The sequence below is a fragment of the Artemia franciscana genome, chromosome 2 (genome assembly GCF_032884065.1).
Source record: "Artemia franciscana chromosome 2, ASM3288406v1, whole genome shotgun sequence".
Classification (NCBI taxonomy): domain Eukaryota; kingdom Metazoa; phylum Arthropoda; class Branchiopoda; order Anostraca; family Artemiidae; genus Artemia; species Artemia franciscana.
In genome coordinates, this window is record NC_088864.1 from 8,402,114 (window position 1) to 8,418,163 (window position 16,050).

Consider the following 16,050-nt stretch of genomic DNA (forward strand, 5'->3'; position numbering starts at 1 on the left):
CGTCATTTGTTTCCCGGCGTCCCGGTATGTAATTTCATCAGTTGACAAACATGACGTCAGTCGACAAACAACTTCATGACGCATACAACTCAATCCTTATAATGACGTCTGTCGAAAAACATGACGTCAGTCGACACACAAACATGACGTCACTCGACACACACACAGACAACTTATTTTTATATATATAGATAGATGTGTCCCGGTCGTCATTTGTGTCCCCGTGTCCCGGTATGTAATTTCATCAATTGACAAACATGACGTCAGTCGACAAACAACTTCATGACGCATACAGCTCAATCCTTATAATAACGTCAGTCGACAAACATGACGTCAGTCGATACACAAACATGACGTCACTTGACACACACACACACACAGACAACTTATTTTATATAGATAGATAAGTTGTCTGTCTGTCTGTCGACTGACGTCACTGTCCGCATATGACGTCTGAATTATTTCATCATATACCAATTCAAAAACGAATGTATTCAAGCCGAAGTAGCTCAGTTGATAAAGCGTTATGTTCCAGGTTCTAGGTCCGAGAGGTTCCAGGTTCGAACCTTGGCTTTAGCATTAATACAAAAGAAGAAAAAAAAACTAAAAAAGGTAAAAACAAAAAAAAGGTAAAAAACTAAAGACTAAAAAAGAAAAAACTAAAAAAGGTAAAAACTACAAAAATAAAAAGAAAAAGAAAACTAAAAACTAATAAAAAAACTAAAACTGAAAAAGAAAAAAAAACTAAAAAAAGAAAAAAAACTGAAAAATAAAGGAGAAAAAGAAAACTAAAAAAAAAATAAAAAAAAATAAAAAAGGTAAATGTATTCAAGCCGAAGTAGCTGAGTTGGTAAAGCGTTATGTTCCAGGTTCTAGGTCCGAGAGGTTCCAGGTTCGAACCTTGGCTTTAGCATTAATACAAAAGAAGAAAAAAACTAAAAAAGGTAAAAACTACAAAAAAAACTAAAAAGAAAAAAAATAAAAAAATAAAAAAGGTGAAAGAAAAAAAAACTAAAAACTAATAAAAACACTAAAAAAACTAAAAACTGAAAAGAAAAAAACTAAAAAAAGGAAAAAACTAAAAAATAAAGGAGAAAAATAAATTAAAAAAAATAAAAATAAAAAACTAAAAAGGTAAAAACTACAAAAAAAAACTAAAAAGAAAAAAAGAAAAAAACTAAAAAAGCTAAAAAAAAGGTAAAAACCAAAAAAAAAACTAAAAAGAAAAAAGGGAAAAAACAAAAAAATTATTTCATCATATACCAATTCAAAAACGAATGTATATACAGACCGGGACACGACTGGGACACAGGGAAACAACTACAACGGGGACGCCGGGGGCACAGGGGGGATATATAAATGACGATGGGGACACAGGGAATGTTTGATTAGCAATCACCATCAACAAAGCTCAAGGGCAATCATTAGAATAATGAGGTATAGATCTGAATACGGATTGTTTTTCCCATGGACAATTATATGTTGCATGTTCAAGAGTCGGTAAACCAGACAATCTATTTATATGTACAGACAATGGGACAGCGAAGAATGTTGTATATTCGCAAGTTTTACGTAGTTAAAAACATATATATATATATATATATATATATATATATATATATATATATATATTCACAGGTGGGACACAGGGACACAACTACAATGGCACGTAACGACTTACGCGCGCAGGGGGGGGGGCTTGGGGGGGGGGGGGGCGAAGCGCCCCCACCAACTATGTGTCGGGGTGGCGCGAAGCGCCACCCCAACTGCTAGTTCTTTTTAAATTAATATGAACATTATAATCATACCCGCCCAGAAGGAAAAAAAGACAAAGCCATAACTGCAACGAAGCGTCTGATACCCAATATAGATAGATCTATAGGCGTATCTATAGTTATCAGAGTTTCGTTTTTTAGAGTTTCGATTACTATCGGGCCGAGTTCGTTGCAACAGATGTAAAAAGAGTTTTATCTATATCTAGGAACAAATTTCCTAGATATTTTTATATCTAGCAAAGTTTGCATTTTTGAAGTACAATTTCTAGTTGCCACATTTTTAATGTTTTTGCTACTTCTAGTTGAAATATATTTAAAACCGAAAAAAAAATAATTCTTATCACATTGTATTTGGTCACATTACAACAGCCAATAATTGAATTCTATTTGATTGAAAACGACAAGTTTAATTGCTAAATTGCTCGATTGTGCACCCCTGCTTACAACAATTGACGAAATGAGTTCCGATATCAAAAGGTTTACATTTTTTGTGAAAGAAGGCCACAATACGCATTTGGAAAAAAAAACAAAACTTCCAATTATCTTGAGAACAAAATAAGATGCAAGGACACAGATAGAACTAATCAATCGAATGTGCTGAATTTAAGGCCTGCACTATAGATCTCAAGTTGACGAAAAATATTAATAGAGCAACTAAAAAAAAAAAAAAAAAAAAAAAAAAAAAAAAAAAAAAAAAATTTCGCTCCAAAAGATTCGCTCCAAAGATTCGCTCCACTTGACGGTCTGAATTGAAGTCGAAAGATTGTCCAAATAATGAAAATGATCATTAAGTAATAACTGTAAAATTTTCAAAGTTGAGAAGGGGTTCTTTGGGCAAATTATGATTCTGGGAACAGGGGCCCAGGCTGAGACCTGATAAGGTTTTTTGCTAACTAGTTCTTTAGGTAAAGTCGGTTACTTAAGCCATCTAAGAGTTTTTTTTTTACATCGCGGAAGGGAGTTACTAAAGACATTATGTCTATCCAAGGATAGACATAAGGGGAAAAACATCTTTGTCTAGTAGAACAAGAGCTAAGAGCTCATATGGCACTTGTGACGAGGCGAGAAAAGCTAAGAGCCAAGGGATCATATGATATGAGCTCTAACAAAATTCTATGAATCAATAGATTGATTTAAAAAGGAAAATAAGAGGCTTAATGCCGGTCAAGATTTAAAATAAGAGCTCTGAGTCACAAAGTCCTTCTAAATATCAAAATTCATTAAGATCCGATCACCCACACGTAAGTTATAAATCCCTAATTTTTTCTAATTTTTCCTCTCTTTTTTGCCTCTCTACCAATTTTCATCGCCCTAGCACGTCCAGAAGCACCGAACTCGCCAAATCACTGAACCCCTCCCCCCAACTCCCCCAAAGAGAGCAAATCCAGTACGATTCTGTCAATCACGTATCAAGGACATTTGTTTATTCTATCCACCAAGCTTCATCCCGATTCCTCCACTCCAAGTGTCTTTCCAAGATTTTCCCCTCCAACTCCCCCCAATGTCAAAAGATCTGGTCGGGATTTGAAATAAGAGCTCTGAGACATGAACTCCTTCTTAAAATCAAATTTCATTACGATCCGATCATCTATTCGTAAGATAAAAATACCCCAATTTTCATGTTTTCCAAGAATTCCGGTTTCCCCCTCCAACTCCCCCGAATGTCACAGGATCTGGTCGGAATTTGAAATTACAACTTTAAAGCACAAGATCCTTCTAAATATCAAATTTCATTAAGATCTGGTCACCCTTTCGTAAGTTACAAATACATTAATTTTCAAAATTACCCCCCCCCCCCCAATTCCACCAAAGAGAGCAGATCCGGTCCAGTTATGTCAGTCACGTATCTTAGACAGGTTTCTATTCTTCCCATCCAGTTTCATCCTGATCTCACCGCTTTAAGTAATTTCTAAGATTTCCGGTCCCCCCAACTGCCCCCCCCCCCATTTACGCTTGATCCGGTTGAGATTTAATATAAGATATCTGAGTTACAAGGTTTTTCTAAATATGAAGTTTCATGAAGATCCGATCACTCCTTCGTAAGTTAAAAATACGTCATTTTTTCTTATTTTTCAGATTTACTCCCCCCCCCAATTGAGCGGATCCGTTCCAATTATGTAAATCACGTATGCAAGACTTCTGCTTATTTTTCCAACCAAGTTTCATCCCAATCCCTCCAATCTAAGCGTTTTCCATCATTTTAGGTTTCCCCACCCCAAACTTCCCCAATGTCACCAGATCCGGTCAGGATTTAAAATAAGAGCTTTGAGACACGATATACTTCTAAATATCAAATTTCATGGAGATCCAATCACCCGGTCGTAAGTTAAAAATACCTCATTTTTTCTAATTTTTCAGAATTAACCCCCCCCCCCCAACTACCCCAAAGAGAGTGGATCCGTTCTGGTTATGTCAATCATGTATCTAGGACTCGTGTTTTTTTCCCACCAAGTTTCATCCCGATCCCTTCACTCTAAGTGTTTTCCAAGTTTTAGGTTTCCCCCTCCCAACTCCATCCCCAATGTCACCAGATCCGGTCGGGTTTAAAATAAGAGCTCTGAGCCACGATATCCTTCTAAATATCAAATTTCATTGAGATCCGATCACCCGTTCGTAAGTTAAAAATACCTCTTTTTTTATTTTTCAGAAATACCCCCCCCCCCAACTACCCCAAAGAGAGCGGATCCGTTCCGTGTATGTCAATTATCTATCTAGGACTTGTGTTTTTTTCCCACCATGTTTCATCCCGATCCCTCCCCTCTAAGTGTTTTCCAAGTTTTAGGTTTCCCCGTCCCAACTCCCCGCCCCCGTCACCAGATCCGGTCGGGATTTAAAATAAGAGCTCTAAGACACGATATCCTTCTAAACATCAAATTTCATTGAGATCCGATAACCCGTTCGTAAGTTGAAAATACCTCATTTTTTCTAATTTTTAAGAATTACTCCCTCTCCCCAACTACCCCAAAGAGAGCGAATCAGTTCCGATTATGTCAATCATGTATCTGGGACTTGCGCTTATTTTTCCCATCAAGTTTCATCCCAATCCCTCCACTCTAAGTGTTTTCCAAGATTTTAGGTCCCCCCCTCCAACTCCCCCCAATGTCATCTGATCCGGTCGGGATTTAAAATAAGAGCTTTGAGACACAATATCATTCCAAACATCAAATTTCATTAAGATCCAATCACCCGCTCATAAGTTAAAAATACTTCATTTTTTCTATTTTTTTTTCGAATTAACCGGCCCCCACTCCCCCCCAGATGGTCAAATCGGGAAAACGACTATTTCTAATTTAATCTGGTCCGGTCCCTGATACGCTTGCCAAATTTCATCGTCCTAGCTTACCTGGAAGTGCCTAAAGTAGCGAAACCGGGACTTTCGGTTTTCCCCCTCCAACTCCCCCCAATGTCATCAGATCCGGTCGGGATTTAAAATAAGAGCTCTGAGACACAATATCATTCCAAACATCAAATTTCATTAAGATCCAATCACCCACTCATAAGTTAAAAATACTTCATTTTTTCTATTTTTTGCGAATTAACCGGCCCCCCACTCCCCCCCCCCCCAGATGGTCAAATCGGGAAAACGACTATTTCTAATTTAATCTGGTCCGGTCCCTGATACGCTTGCCAAATTTCATCGTCCTAGCTTACCTGGAAGTGCCTAAAGTAGCAAAACCGGGACCGACAGACAGACAGACAGACCGACAGACAGATAGACCGACAGAATTGGCGATTGCTATGTCACTTGGTTAGTACCAAGTGCCATAAAAAGCGTGGAAGGATAGGGCAGTGCATGATAATTTCTGCTTCTTTTAAGCTTTAATGTTACTATTTACTTTCATTTGAAAAATGTTGGTTTATATTTGAAAAAATAATAATTCATAATAACTGTTATACTCAAGTTATAAATCTTGAGTTGACGACATATAACGTGACGCCTTTTGAACTAAGGCAGCCATGATAAAAAAAACAAGCCCTGGCTTCTTTTTCTCTAGACCAAGGGAATGGTAATTATATTTTAATTTATATATCTATATATGCTAGTAAAATTATTTCTTCACCAACATATCATAGAAATCTCGCCTACTAGGCAAATTCAACTAATACTATTTTTTTCGTTAAAAGAAAAAGGGAACGATCCCAAGCCCTGTTCTAAGATCTTAGATGCAGACACGTGAAACTTGGTAAAAATAAATTGATTCTAAAATAACCTATCAAGGAAGTTATTTGCGTTTCCGCTCCTATTGTGTTTCAGAGAGCATTTACATCCCTATGTGCAAGTATCAAAATACATAGAAAATATCAAAAGCTAGGCAACATATTGTTACAAGATTCTAACGAAGGAGAATCCCGAATATTGATTGACAAGAGATAAAGCTCTTTCCCACAGATACGTAAAAGTATTTTATATAACCGTGCTTTCGCACCACACCGTAAAACCTTTCACACTAGCATAATTTAAGACTTAAACTAAGTTACGCATTCTTACAGAGCAAATGTAGGCAGTCCGTAACATAAGTAGTGCCAACTAGACTTTTATGTTACGTTCTGGAAACGCCAACATGGTAGCAGTAAAACTAAATTACTGGATGAGCAATTAATCGGCTTAAAAAAAAAAAAAAAAAAAAAAAAAAAAAAAAAAAAAAAAAAAGTTCGTAGAAAAGCTTTCACGTCGGCTTTTCATCACAAGGCATAATCCTGCCCTAATGATTCTTAGGATTAGAACTTGAATCTCTATCCCCATGTCATATTTTTGAATTTTAAATAGTTCACTTATAATAATTGTGATGATGCATAACGTAACGTAACTTAACCACTTAACAATAGAAAATTGCGTACGCAGTGTAAAAGCTGCTTAATACGGTAAGACGTCGAAATGTACTGCATCAGCAATTAGTTGAGTGCATCTAATCCCCCTAAGCATTAGCCCAAAGGATTATACAAGAAGAAATATGATGAGTTAGCTTTAGATATAATATACAAAAGATTAGCAAAATTAAAAGACATTATCGCACTAACCTTTTAAGATAAACTTAAGATACCTAAAGGCCGTCTTAAATTATGGAAATTTCAATATTCCTTCATTCATAAGATTATTCAGTTTCCTACTAAATGGTTTTTCATTCCAAATCAGCGTCAGTAATATCGCAATTCAGTTTAAGGCACCATATGAGCATGCTATGTTAAAGGTATCTCAACGCATACAGACTACACTAAAGTTCCAGCAACTTTGAATTTATTTAATTTCCTTCCAGAGTATTTTAACGTTCATAACCTATTCCAACGTTCCTATAATAATAACCTTACTCAACATTCTATAAAAAGATCTCATTCAAATTCAAATCCACCGTGCTAATTAATAAGCTAGATTACTTATACTGGACGAAATAGACATGTAATGTAACCCCAATTAAGCAGTCAAAAAGCTATTTTAGATAAGTCTTCATCGGCGGGGATCCCATCAAGAATATTAGTTCCTTCAAATACCTAAGCTCGCTGATGAATCCGAATGGGTAGCGCCACGAATGAAATCTGAACTCCTATTTCTTTGGGTCGGGCTGTTTCTCTCTGTCTGGGAAAAACCATCTGTAGTAGAACTGGTAAATGGCCAAACGCGTCAAATGTCATCAATAACAGACGCCCCCGGTGTTTCAGCCACGGAATAAGGCACATTACTGAAGTAATATTTAAAGTGTTTCCTACTGCCATCGTGAAGGAAGCCGGCCGGTGGTCGAAGAAAAACCTGATGATCTACCAACATCAAGTCCGACATGGTGGGTTGAATAATAAGGTAAACGTTGGGAACGACAGTAGATGTAGACGGCCGAGTCATCAACTGCAGACAGGGCTTCTAGCGGCTAAAAACGTCACCAGATCTTTAACGCCGCGGTGAGCTAACAACTTGAGCAGCGTAAGACAAGTAAACGGTTTACGGAAACGTTCTTGAGGATCTCAATTTTCCACCGGAGGTCGAAGAAAAACCTGATGATGTACCAACATCAAGTCCGACATGGTGGGTTGAATAATAAGGTAAATGTTGGGAACGAGAGTAGATGTAGACGGCCGAGTCATCAACCGCAGACAGGGCTTCTAGCGGCTAAACACGTCACCAGATCTTTAACGCCGCGGTGAGCTAACAACTTGAGCAGCGTAAGACAAGTAAACGGTTTACGGAAACGTTCTTAAGGATCTCAATTTTAACATCCCATATTTAAAACGCACTTTTTTCCAGATTTAAATACCAAATGAAATGTACTGATTGTCAGGCTCCTTGAGTTAACGGTGTTTCTAAAATCTGAATATATTCTTACTTTCACTCCAGTAAGACCATTTCTACTTTTTTTTCGTGTTAATGTAATCCGTTTAAATGTAGATATATATCTATCTATATAAAAATAAGTTGTCTGTGGATCTGTGGATCTGTGGATCGTGGATCAGGTGACGTCACCTGAAAAAACTGGATCAGGTGACGTCAAAACTGAAAAAACTAAAAAAAGGCAAAAACTACAAAAAAAACTAAAAACTAATAAAAAAATAAAAAAGCTAAAAAACTAAAAAAACTAAAAAGGGAAAAACTACAAAAAAACTAAAAACTAATAAAAAAGCTAAAAAACTAAAAAAACTAAAAAAAGGCAAAAACTACAAAAAAAAACTAAAAACTAATAAAAAAAATAAAAAAGCTAAAAAACTAAAAAAACTAAAAAAAGGTAAAAAACTAAAAAAACTAACTACAAAAAAAACTAAAAACTAATAAAAAAAATAAAAAAGCTAAAAAACTAAAAAAAAACTAAAAAAGGCAAAAACTACAAAAAAAACTAAAAACTAATAAAAAAGCTAAAAAACTAAAAAAACTAAAAAAAGGCAAAAACTACAAAAAAAACTAAAAACTAATAAAAAAAATAAAAAAGCTAAAAAACTAAAAAAACTAAAAAAACTAAAAAAAGATAAAAAACTAAAAAAACTAAAAACTAAAAAAAAAACTAAAAAAAAAGGAAAAAACTGAAAAATAAGCTAAAATAAAGGTAAAAACCAATAAAAAACTAAAAAAAAACTGAAAAAACTAAAAAAAGGCAAAAACTACAAAAAAAAACTAAAAACTAATAAAAAAAGTAAAAAAGCTGAAAAACTTAAAAAACTAAAAAAACTAAAAAAAGGTAAAAAACTAAAAAAAAATAAAAAATAAAAAAAACTAAAAAAAAGGAAAAAACTGAAAAATTAGCTAAAATAAAAGTAAAAACCAATAAAAAACTAAAAAGAAAAAAAGGAAAAAACTAAAAAAAATTTTCATCTAAAAAACTAAAAAAAACTAAAAAAGGTAAAAGCTAAAAGAACTAAAAAAGAAAAAAATAAATGACGACACTCAAAGAGAAAGCGACCAGGACAAAAGGAATGTTCGATTAGCAATCAACAAAGCACCGGGACACAGGGAGTATAAATGACGACCAGGACATAAGTAAAAAAAAAAACTAACAAAACTAAAAAGAAGGTAAAAACTACAAAAAAACTAAAAAGAAAAAAAAACTAAAAACTAATAAAAAAACTAAAAAATCTAAAAATCTAAATAAACTAAAAAAGAAAAAAAAGGAAAAAAATAAAGGAGAAAAACAAAACTAAAAAACGAATGTATATACAGACCGGGACACCGGGATACAAATGACGACCGGGACACAGGGAATATAAATGACGACCGGGACACAGGGACACAACTACAACGGGGACACCGGGGGAAACAGGGGGATATAAATGACGACCGGGACACCGGGACAGGGAATGGTCGATTAGCAATCACCATCAACAAAGCTCAAGGGCAATCATTAGAATCATGAGGTATAGATCTGAATACAGATTGTTTTCCCATGGACCATTATATGTTGCATGTTCAAGAGTCGGTAAACCTGACAATCTATTTGGATCAGGTGACGTCACCTGAAAAAACTGGATCAGGTGACGTCAAAACTGAAAAAACTAAAAAAAGGCAAAAACTACAAAAAAAACTAAAAACTAATAAAAAAAATAAAAAAGCTAAAAAACTAAAAAAACTAAAAAAAGGCAAAAACTACAAAAAAAACTAAAAACTAATAAAAAAGCTAAAAAACTAAAAAAAAAACTAAAAAAAGGCAAAAACTACAAAAAAAACTAAAAACTAATAAAAAAAATAAAAAAGCTAAAAAACTAAAAAAACTAAAAAAACTAAAAAAAGGTAAAAAACTAAAAAAAAACTAACTACAAAAAAAAACTAAAAACTAATAAAAAAAAAAGCTAAAAAACTGAAAAATAAGCTAAAATAAAGGTAAAAACCAATAAAAAACTAAAAAAAAACAAACTGAAAAAACTAAAAAAAGGCAAAAACTACAAAAAACTAAAAACTAATAAAAAAAATAAAAAAGCTAAAAAACTAAAAAAACTAAAAAAACTAAAAAAAGGTAAAAAACTAAAAAAAACTAAAAACTAAAAAAAACTAAAAAAAGGAAAAAACTGAAAAATAAGCTAAAATAAAGGTAAAAACCAATAAAAAACTAAAAAGAAAAAAAGGAAAAAACTAAAAAAATTTTCATCTAAAAACTAAAAAAAACTAAAAAAGGTAAAAACTAAAAGAACTAAAAAAGAAAAAAATAAATGACGACACTCAAAGAGAAAGCGACCAGGACAAAAGGAATGTTCGATTAGCAATCAACAAAGCACCGGGACACAGGGAGTATAAATGACGACCAGGACATAAGTAAAAAAAAAACTAACAAAACTAAAAAGAAGGTAAAAACTACAAAAAAACTAAAAAGAAAAAAAAACTAAAAACTAATAAAAAAACTAAAAAATCTAAAAATCTAAATAAACTAAAAAAGAAAAAAAGGAAAAAAATAAAGGAGAAAAACAAAACTAAAAAACGAATGTATATACAGACCGGGACACCGGGATACAAATGACGACCGGGACACAGGGAATATAAATGACGACCGGGACACAGGGACACAACTACAACGGGGACACCGGGGGAAACAGGGGGATATAAATGACGACCGGGACACCGGGGCAGGGAATGGTCGATTAGCAATCACCATCAACAAAGCTCAAGGGCAATCATTAGAATCATGAGGTATAGATCTGAATACAGATTGTTTTCCCATGGACCATTATATGTTGCATGTTCAAGAGTCGGTAAACCTGACAATCTATTTATATGCAAAGACAATGGGACAGCAAAGAATGTTGTATATTCGCAAGTTTTACGCAGTTAAAACCATATATATATATATATATATATATATATATATATATATATATATATATATATATATATATATATATATATATATATATATATATATATATATATATATATATATATATATATATATATATATATATCTATATTCACAGGTGGGACATAGGGACACAACTACAATGGCGCGTAACTATTATGGCGCGTAACGACTTACGCGCGCGGGGGGGCTTGGGGGGGGGGGGCGCGAAGCGCCCCCACAAAACTAGGTGTTGGGGTGGCGCGAAGCGCCACCCCAACAGCTAGTATATATATATATTTTGCTTTTACACAAATTCCCAAAATCTCAAGAGAATCTTTTCCTCGTCCATAAGTCAAAAGTAAACAGACTTAGCAACTCTGTCTTTTCCCTCTTCACTGAAAATAAAAGGACACAGTTTACACTCAAGTTCAGAATCCTTTAGTAAATAAAGACAAACGTGAATTCCATTAGATTGGTAAAAAGCAATTAAGGATGTTGCGAGAGTTTCTGTTTTTGTCGCATTTAACAGATAGATTCCATTACCAAGTAGAAGTATCGAAATACACAAGAAACATAACGGCAAGGAAACTTGTAGCAAAATTTGGAAACAAAAGAGAATGGATCGATTTCAGAAGGATCTCTATCTTTTGAACTACACCAAGAAATATTATTATCCCAAAACATAAAAGGTCACAGAAAATTAAAACTAGACAGGCCTTTACAGTTTTATAGTGTAATTCCTTCAAACTGCTAGACGAATTGTATTTATGCTTGCCGTTCTTTTTTTGTTTGTGTTTTAATTTTAAGTTCGCGTTTTAGTCACTTCACAGTTCATACTGAGAAATTCTAAGGTATGCGCTGTGTCGTTTTCTACACATACAGAAAAAAAACAAAGAGGCATTTAGTCTTCCTACACTGTTTATTGAAGGCTATGAGGTACCATCATGTAGTTGATGATGTACCACTTGTCGTAAGAATTCTAATTATTTTGTGCGTGATTACTACTATCAGGCTTCATCAGGAGACTTGAGGCAAAATGTTTACTACACAACTTCATTTATTAAAAATAAGTTGTGTGTGGGATACATGGTGAAGTACAAGCACATTTATTTGTTTTTGATTATTTAGTAAATTTTTACTAGTACTAATAAACGTACTAGTAAACAAATTGACACGTGGAAAAGAGTGTATCTACATGAAAAAGCAATTTTCATGAAAGAACTTCGTCCCAACCATCAATGCCGGGATAAAGAGGCAGTCTTTCTACATTTCTTTATTAGAGGATATGAGGTATCATCAAGTTCTTCATAATGTGCTAGTCACCGGACGGATTATAATTATTATTAGGTTTATTTTCTATTGCCCAGCTTCATCATGAGAAATAACTTCACTCCCAGCAGAAGTAACTCCAAAAATACCCTATTTAAACTTCTCTAAGAAGAATTTCAAGAGTTTCATGATATTTGCGGATACTAGTGGCATATCAGCGCCAATACCGGCATCACACATACTGCTGTTTAAATCACGAATTGCGAGATGGGACAGAGTCATTTGAACTCCACTAATCTCCTAAGTATAATAAAGGAAATCCAAAATTTTATAAAAGTTAATAAAAAGTAAAAATCCAAGTAACAGATTTGGTAATATGATTACTGGTTACAGGTTTTGGTAATATGATGGTATCTAGGCTATGCATTAATATGTTTATTACTAAAATTATTCAAGATTAAACATTTCGAATTATTAGTTAATTGGTTTACCAACCAGAAGATATTCTTATAAAAACCGACTATCGTACTTTGTTATATTTACCTCTTTAGTGTTTAGACCTTAATCCCATATCAATAGAATCCTTATTTTATTCTGGTCCCGTAAATATCACTTTTATTACTTAAACTTTTTATCATGTAAAGCATAAACATTATTTTCAATCCGGGACCACAAACATCAGGAGAAAAAAATTCAATCAGATGTGATGCATCCAAATGTTCTTGTCTACTGAAAGATCAAATGATTGTTTTATGGATGAACCACCTCGTTGGGCGTTAGACTAGCCTGTTGCGTAAACTGGAAAAGCATTGTAAAAATACTGAAACAGTTTCCAACTTATTTTCTTTTCACATGGTGAAGAATAATAATGAAGAAAATTTCACAAACATGTGAAATTCTTTTCACATGTGCTGAGCTTCACCAACAATGGTGAAGCTCAGCATAGAGCAAAAAATCTTCGTAACTTTTTAACAACCAAAAAAAAATAGTAGGAAATCCCGTGTATAAGGAATAAATAGACCAAAGATTGAGCCACGGTGCCAAAAACAATGTTTTTCAGTTGGTATATTATGTACTGTAAGGAAAAGTACAAGGGAATTCTACGCAAAGTAATCACATTAACTACACTTCTTCATTACTAAGGTCCCTGCGTCGGCCCTGCAGTGTGTTGCTACCGGGTTCGACCTTTGAGTCCGGTATTACCAAGCGAAAGTCAAACTCATTGCACCACCACCGGACCAAGGAAATTCTTTGGTTGCAAATATGCAAAATTCAAAAACAGCATAATTAGAAGCGACTATTCTCTTATTTTTTTTTACTCTAAAAAGGGGAATTTTACCCTAAAAAGAAAAAACTGCTATGGGTGAAAGAAACTATGGGAAAGGGACTAGATACCCTTGAAATAAAACAAAGACATTTATTTTTCTTATAAACAACATTTAAAACATTAAAAATATTAAAACAAAGAGCGACATTAAAACTTAGAAGAGACAGAAGTCTTAACAATTTAAATTTTAACACCACTCTTAACAAGTTGAACCTTAAAAAATTTAAGTAATAAACATATTAATGCATAGCTTTTTAAGTATTCAATAATAACAAAATGATAAAGATTATAATGATAACAAAATGTTAGGGTTATATGTTTAAAATTTTTTTATCATTTGATCACTTTGTTAACCCACTTGCCAATTAACAAAAGTGTTTGTTTTTTGCTTCAGTAATCAGGAAAGTTAAGCCCCATGATGAAATATTTTTTCGCTTATTTTCTCAACTCACGATCTCAGGCTGATAAAAAGAAAACTAAACTAAAAACAAATAGAAGTTGCTTTGATGTTCTCGTTGAAGTAACTCGAATAGCTTCTTTTCCCTTCGTGGATCAGTAGCGACAATTGTATATTTATTATTATTGGTGGTGGTTTTATTTGTTTTTAGTTTAGTTTTCTTTTTATCTTGTGCTGAGGACGCCTAGTTTGGATACAGGCGAAATATCCGCGTTGTTTTAGTCTTTCCTCTCTACTGGCCGTAGTCTCGTTTGAGGTTTTTTTCTAGAGTTTTATCTCTCTTTGTTGTTTATTGTCATGTCTGGCCAGTTTGGCTTAAGAAAATTTGATATAGTCATTTCATTCAGAGCAATCAAAAGATCCAAAGAATGTGCCTTCAGAAGGAGGGAGCAAGACCATCAAAATAAGAGATTTGTTATTTTATTAGACAGACAACTCAAGCTTCCGTTCAGAGATGTTTTTTTTTTTAATGTGTTTTAAATTTTTCGGTTACTATGGGCTAGGGTTTGTTCTTTACTAGGTTTTCCTGAGAGGGTCACCCATAATATGTATAAGTTTACTGAAAGAAAATTGACTTGTCTGGTATTTAAACTGATTCGACACGGATTCATAATATCGTAAAATCCGGTGTATCAAAGTATCATAGCATCGTAGTCAGTATCGTGAAATCCGGGATGTTTCCAAACTTTCGGTCACTTCTTATTCAAATTACCAAACGAAGTTTATTTAAGATAAGTTCGGTTTCACTATTCTTTCTTTCTTTATTCTTTCACTATGCTTGTAAATATCATCTTTGTCATTCTTTCCCCTTTCTAATAATTTTTGTGTTTTTCACCCATTCTCCTTTTGGTTGCCAAAATAAATATAATTCAACAGTACCCTGAAAGAATGTCTACAAAAAGTATTAATCGAATACCAAACACTACAAGGGTGGTCTAATGAAGTTCAGAATGATGCTAAATCTCAATGTATCGTTTGGTGTATGAAGAATTTCGTCTTTTCCATAACACCTGAATGAATCATAAAATAAACAACTTTCTGCAGGATCACCTGAGAACCTGAGATGACAAGCATAACATCAGGCACTATTTACAAAATAGCAAAATCTGTTGAATCTATACTTTTTCATGCCGGAATAAAAACTTTGATTTATATTCAAGTATTTATTTAAACGCTTAAAATTTTATAGGTATTGAATAAATTCAAAATATATATTATTGTTAGTTTTGATTTTTAGTTTCGAGATCAAACAGTTCGTGGTAACGAACTGTAGTAAGGAGCGACCTGGCTCAATAGTAACCAAAACTCTAAAAAACGGAATTTTTATAACAATAGTTAAATCAAAAGAATTGCATTTTAATGCTGATTTTAAATATATAAGTTTCATTAAATTTAGACTTATCCATCGAAAGTTACGAGCCGGAGAAAATTTACCTTTTTTTAGAAAATAGAGGGAAACACCCCTTAAAAGTAATAAATTTTTGCATTTTTAAATTATATATATTTTCTTTAATAGAACAGTATCTCAACCAATTAATATATTAATTTTTTTAGTAGGTAAATCTTAGGACTAGGAGTCACGAATAAGTTCAGTTTTGTCAATAGTAGAAAACAATTTTTCGCCCATTTTGGTTTATCACAAGTCGATACAGCCAATTTTTTCAATATATTTTCAAACAGTTCGTGGTAACGAAATATAGTAAGAAGCGACCCGAATCAATAGTAACTGAAACTCTAAAAAACGGAATTTTGATCCCAATAGTTAGATTAAGAGAATTGTATTTTTATGCTAATTTTAAATAGATTAGTTTTATCAGGTTTAGTCTTACCCATCAAAAGTTGCGAGCCTGCGAAAATTTGCCTTATTTTAGAAAATAGGGGAAAACCCCCTAAAAGTCACAGAATCTTAACGAAAATCACACCTTCAGATTCAGCGTATCAGAGAACCCTATTGTAGAAGTTTCAAGCTCCTATCTACAATAT

At 33.5% G+C, this 16,050-nt stretch overlaps 1 protein-coding gene across 2 annotated transcripts in view; it reads right to left on the reverse strand.

The window, feature by feature from the left end:
* The window catches only part of LOC136037006 (ribosomal protein S6 kinase 2 beta-like), an 884,370-nt gene that overhangs the window by 733,378 nt on the left and 134,942 nt on the right, over positions 1 to 16,050 (reverse strand). The gene's annotated exons all lie outside the window — the stretch shown is intronic.